This window comes from Amyelois transitella, chromosome 15, assembly GCF_032362555.1.
Source record: "Amyelois transitella isolate CPQ chromosome 15, ilAmyTran1.1, whole genome shotgun sequence".
NCBI lineage: Eukaryota > Metazoa > Arthropoda > Insecta > Lepidoptera > Pyralidae > Amyelois > Amyelois transitella.
In genome coordinates, this window is record NC_083518.1 from 1,442,145 (window position 1) to 1,448,995 (window position 6,851).

Below are 6,851 nucleotides of genomic sequence, written 5' to 3' on the forward strand. Positions count from 1 at the left end.
CATTTTATTTTTAAATAGAAATTATTTTAAAAAATGTATATGGCAAAACAACGTTTGCCGGGACAACAGTATTACTATAGATATAAAAGTGTTCTGTTGATGTTTTAGAAATTTTATCATTTAATAATTTTTAAGGATAATAAAATATAACATATATGCGTACATATAATCACGTATTGCCTTGAGGGGTAGACAGAGCCAACAGTCTCGAAAAGGACCAATAGGCCACATTCAGCTGTTTTGAACGTGTTAACTCATATGTTCAATTTCGCCAATAATTATAATAGTTATTAATGCGACAGTTAGTAATTATACTCTTTACACTTTCACACAAAACCTACTACACAGATTTTGATGGAATTTGTCAGACGGATAGAAGGACTTTTATCTCGTCATACCAACGGGAGCGAAGTCCCGGAGCGCAGCTAGTTTTTTACATAAGATACATGCATAATCTATGACCGTACCCTAAAAGGCGTGTCCACAAAGACGTACAGTCATCGTCACAAATCACAACAAACCCGCGGCTTGACATTTCTTGTACGCATTAGCATACTGGCCAGTTTGGACTCTCTTAGCATCAAAATGCACGGACAGACAACCTTTCGCTGTCCATCCACTTATTATAATATGTAAATTTGTTTGGATTTGACATTTCATCTAAGAATACATTTTGGTAACAATGTGATTTTATTACATGTAAGGTTTCATTGTTATTAATAATTTAAAATATTATAATATAAATAAAATAAAACTGTGTAAAATTACAGTTTTTGATTTTTAATAAGTGAGTAAGTTTTCTTGTTTGAATTAATCTTATGATTTATATTTTTATTGTTTCATTAGTATCTCAATTCTATCATTAAGCCAAACAGGTTAACATAGCTTATCAGTTTTTTCGAAACTGCTGGCTGTGTCTACCCCCTTAAGGGCTATAGACGTGACTATGTATGTATTTCATAAGTAATCTTTTTAAAAGAGTTTAAAAGTCCCATTTTTTTTAATGACACGTTGTTATTTTTATTGCTCTACTAGATGGATTAGTTTACAAATCTTCCTTCATTTTATCTCATCAGCGGTTTCGAAGAGTAGAACCTCCATAAATTAATAGTCAACTTATAAGACCTTAATATTATTTTTACATTTATCGATTAACATGATTGACATTTGATCGATTAATTAAATTCTGGCCATTGATAGATCTAAATTTAATAACAGAACCTCAAATATCTAAAATTAAAACAATTAATCGTCAAACACCCACGTGGGCGTACAGACAAAAAAGCAATCCAAATATGCATGAATGGGCCAGCGGTATCGAAGTGTACTCTCAATTGTTCTTGCGCTTAGGACCAACCTTTTTAATTAATTAATTAAAAAAGAATTAAATAATTATGCTTCTTTAAACTACTATTGAGAGAAATTTCTTTGTAGTGTAGGACTTACAAAGTTTTTATTAAAACTTAAGTTCTGTTTTATATATGCTGTATATAAATAAATAATTTCAAACTAGCTTTCCCTTTTTTGTAGTAATTACCAAAAATGCCTATATCATTTTCCAAACTTTCAACTATAAAGCAATCAAGCAATTTCATTAAAATCGGTTTTATGGTTTAACAGTTAGTAAAACAAACAATAAACATACTTTCGCATTTGTTGGATATAACATTAGTTAAGATAGGGATAAGTAGATTAAGCTCATCCAATCAACGATCCATGCAAGGTCGAAGGCATGCCCTATGCTCCTCTCCAGAGTGCTCAAATAAGTTTCTCCATCTTCTTAAAGACATATAGGAGCCAATAATTGGACCCAAGTGGATTGCACCCGCGCCGTACCGTCAAGATAGGTGTGATTAGCGTGTGGGCTGCCCTGTCATCGGGCGGTCATTGTGTTGCATGAGACGAGACCTGTGCAGGCTAGTGTATGACTAAAATATAATAATTTGTATTGAGCATAGTGATGATCAATATCGTTGTACTGTTATGTGGTTGGAAGATGTTTTGCATTTGTTATGAAAATATATGCGATTTTTTTAGGCTTTCATTGAAGAGTGCTGTATGGTTTCCAAGACCAGAATAGGACCACTCCATCTCTTTCTCATGGATATCGTAAATTGTGTAAATTTGAGATTCTTCTTTTAGGCGACGGGTTAGTAACCTGTCACTTTATATGAATCTCAATTCTATCATTAGGCCAAATAGCTGAACGTGGCCTATCAGTATTTTCAAGACTGTTGGCTCTGTCTACCCCGCAAGGGATATAGATGTGACCATATGTATGTATACATATAATAGTCGGTTCCATTAAGTATGAGTACTATCCCGATCCAAACAGATTTGCATTGAATAGGCCGGACACGCGGGCTGTCATTACTGGACTCGTGTCGCCGCCCAAATTATTGGAATAGCACTGACATGGTCGATGTTGATGCTGGACTGAATATTATTTAAAGACTGATAGGTAATAGTTAATGTATTAATATAGTCACGTCTTCAGTCAGAACAAACAGCCTTGAAAAGACAGAAAGGCCATGTGCAGCTGTATAGGCTTTATTATTGAATTGAGATTCAAATAGTTCATGTGTTGATCCCATAATTGGTCAGGTTGCTCTCCAAAGGTTGCTCCCCAAAGGTTGCTCAGATCATTTTAGTTAAAACTCGATTCACCCAATTCAGAATCGTTGTGGCTTGGGCTCCACTCCAGAGCAAAGAATCCTCCATTCAAGATCAAAATCTTTTGGCAGAACGAGATATATGTAGGTATGAATAGTTACGAATTCATCTGCTTACTTCTCCATAAAAGAGGCATTTCTTTATGTTTGTATTAGTTAAAGTCCAGAATATAATAAAAGAGGTCAGTGTTGCGTCGTTTGCGCCACGCCAAGGCGGTGTCGCTGCGATCGCGCGTGCCATTATGAAATTATCGCGAGCATTTGTGTTCGCGATTGTACTCTTTTGAATTTGAAAATCGAATTACTTACCTACATTATTAATATTCAAAAAGTTCTTATTTTTAATAAAAAAGTTCATACTCATGACCTTTCTGTTTGTCTGTCTGTTACGTATTCAAAGTTTTACCGTTTGATCGATGAAATTTTACCTAACGTTAGGCAAAGCCTGGTTTAAGGTTTTTGTTATCATTTTCTTAAAAAAATTTTAACATGCTCTGGAGTACGTATATTGTTTTTATTATCGTCATGCTGTGTTTCCTTATGTATTACACAAATCAAACTAAAAATTTAATTGTACACGTAATGGTGTTTCCAGCTAAGAAATAAAAATACCAACACGAAAACAAAATTTGATATTGGTATTAATAAAACAAGAAATAACCTTTCAATGCAAACGTTTACGTATTGATCCAAAACTTTATAAGTACGGTCAACAGAAAAAACTTCTATTAAAACCTCCTTTTTGTTCACCGACCTTTGTCCAAAGATTTTTTCGAATTCCCACCCTCATATTTATTTTTTTGCAACAAAAAACAAGGTTTTATGGGAAATGAAAGGAGACGATGCGAATAATTCCTCGTGTTACGTTTTTTACGCTATTGATGCGCCCACGCAGGCCCTTATCGTTTTAATCTCCTTTTGATAGACCCTATGATGGACCCAACCTATTGTCCACTATTTTGAAAAATGTTCTTCTAAAGCAGATTCTATCGGCCTAAAGAATTGATGATGATGAATGTGTTCGGGTTAAATTTAATTTAAATTGTTTTTTTTTTAATATTATAATCAAATAGGCGAATGTAGGTAAGTCTCTTATTCTTAAGAATTTGGCTAGGCATTGTTTGTCACTCGCTTAGTATGATAAAATTGGATGTAGGTAAATTACTTTATTTCTTTGTATAAATCTTTACATATGTTGTATAAATCTTTATATATGTATTTAGTGCCGTGTGGTTACCAGCCCAATACAAAAAAGAATAGGACCACTCCATCTCTTTCCCACGGATGTCGTAAAAGGCGACTAAGGAATAGGCTTACAAACTTGGGATTCTTTTTAGGCGATGGGCTAGCAACCTGTCATTATTTGAATCTTAATTCTATCATTAAGCCAAATAGCTGAACGTGGCCATTCAGTCTTTTTAAGACTGTTGGCTCTGTCTACCCCAAGGGATATAGACGTGATCATATATATATGTATAATCTTTACATGTATACACTTGACTATACTAGAATAATGAAACTATAATCTCTTTTTTGTGAGATTCACGAATAGTAAGAGTTTGCTAACCCATCGCCTAAAAACTAACAAGTTTATTAGCTTTTCCTTTGACTGACTTTTACGATCTGCGCAGAAAGCTTGCTTTGTGACTATTATCAGTGACTACATTTTTAAAGATACATACTTAATTACGTACCTAAATGTATGAACAAACAGATTTTCTCAAAAAAGTTAATGCTAAAAATGCAATAAACATACACAGGTAGCCGTTCCGTCAATTTACGACACCATAAGACTGCAATTTACCGTACTTTTTGTGACCAGAAACCGACTGAACCACGAAAACATGGGTTTCGATAACGCGATACGATCTCTGACACATGTTGTGAACGCTAATGAATTTGGGGACAAATTTCTGAAACAAAATGGCGGTTTGAATGGTTAGGAAAATGTTTTGATAGTTTTGATGCGAGACTGACAAATATATAAATGTGAACTGTATTTTGTTATAAAAGAGAACATAATGTCTTTATAATTATGTAGAATATATTGTGTATTTTAATACTGCTAACAAATTCTGAAAAAAAAATAATTAATAATTGAAAAGAGACAAAGAATTGTTAATTCCTGGATTGTATTTTTTTAAGTTATATACCAACATTTTCTTTCTTTTTTAATAACTACAGATTGGTTGGCATTAAAACAACGAACAAAAAGGAGCTCAGTCACTCGATATAATGAATTTTAAAAGCGTGATTTTGAAAAATGGTCAACAACTTTCTCACCTTACATAAAAAATTTGCCGAAATGACCTAAGACCTAAAGTAATAGATTAAAAACATCATTTTAAAAATCCGAATTGATAAAAATTGTAAGATCAACATATTATTTATTATTTTTAACCTCAGTTCCTAATGAAGTCCACTTCACGATTTTTTCTGTATTTAAACAAAATGGGACCCAAGCCCTCGAGATGATTTATGCAAGGCGTGTTTGGTGTCCATAACGGTATTTTTTTTTGGTTTCAGACAAAAAAAAATAATATGAGAGGAACGCTGAGTGACGCGAGATTTTCGTGTATGATAATGTTATGGTGAATGAGTAGGAAATTATTAAAGAGTTGTTAAAATTTATAATTTAAAAAGTATGAGCTTAAGAATCACTATTTCATTCAAAAAAGGAAAAAAATGGGTAAATAGTCTTTATTTCTATTTCCAAATGACACTTACATGTCCAAAAATCAGTGAGAACTATACTAGCGACTTTATTTCGTATTTTTTGCAATTTTTTTTTTCGCGGTAATGAACTAATTTTACATACATACATATGGTCACGTCTATATCCCTTGTGGGGTAGACACAGCCAACAGTCTTGTCAAGACTGATAAGCCACGCTCAGCTATTTGGCTTAAAGATAGATGAACTAATTTTAAGATTTTTTATTAATTTTAATATAAATTTTTATCTCAGTAAGTAGTCAAAACACCCTAAATCGATGAATGAAGCGAATTATTGCATAGGTACTTCAAGAATCGTGACAAGTCAACAAATAAGTAAAGTCTGCATTTATGTAGATATGTTTTAAAAAAATACTCTTAATAGACTGACAGATAATTCCTGGGCTTTCTAGACAGAACCCAACCGGGACAATCACCATAGGGATTTAAGTCACAAAATTATGAATTCTGCGCCCACGCCGATGGATATCGTGGATTCGTGGGTCGCGGCCGTTTTTTTGCTACATTTCTTAAGAATTCCACATATCGAGTTCGTCACGATCACATCGGATATTTTTTTCGTTTTTTTTTTCTATTTCTAAATGAATGTCCGTCACTTTTACGGTAATCTTTGAAGCGCAGGTTGTTATTCGTGTCACAGAAAACTGAATTATTGTCACACTACATACATACTTACATCAAGTCACGTCTATATCCGTCGCGGGGTAGACCTGGAGAGTCTTGAAAAGACCTAGATTAACTAAAGAAAACAATTATCCTATGATGCAACCATGAAATCGCCGGGTAGACCTGGAGAGTTTTAAAAAGACTACATAGATTAACTAAAGAAAACAACTATACTATGATGCAACCATGGATGTCATAAAAGTCGACAAAGTGCTAATAAACTTTTCATTCTTCTTTAAGGCGATGTGCTAGCAATCTCTCTAAATCTCAATTGCATCTGTAAGCTATACAACTTAACGTGGCCCATCAGTTTTTTTAAATCTGTTGGCTCTGTCTACCCCGTACAAATATCCTCTCACAAATGTTTCTAAAGACGCTCTCATACTGACCTGAAGGGCCAGGGAGGGCTCCACACGTGGTCGCCAGACACGAGGTCGGTGGTCACATGTGACGGACACGGTCTGGGAATAGTCGTGTTTGTTTTACGTAAGTACAGACTAAGGCAAAACTGTTTACATTAAAATATTATCAGCACATATTACGAAGTGAAGTGCCGTGTGGTTTCAACGGCATCAATAAAAAAAAATTGATCACACCATCCCTTTCCCATGGATGTCGTAAAAGGCGATTAAGGGATAGGCTTATAAACTTGGGATTTTTCTTTTAGGCGATAGGCTAGCAACCACTCTTACGCCCGTCATCAGCACATCAGTCTCTTAAATTGTCACTAGGTTTTCCCCCAAGGTCGCCTTGCATTGAACTAAAATTCTCGTTTCTC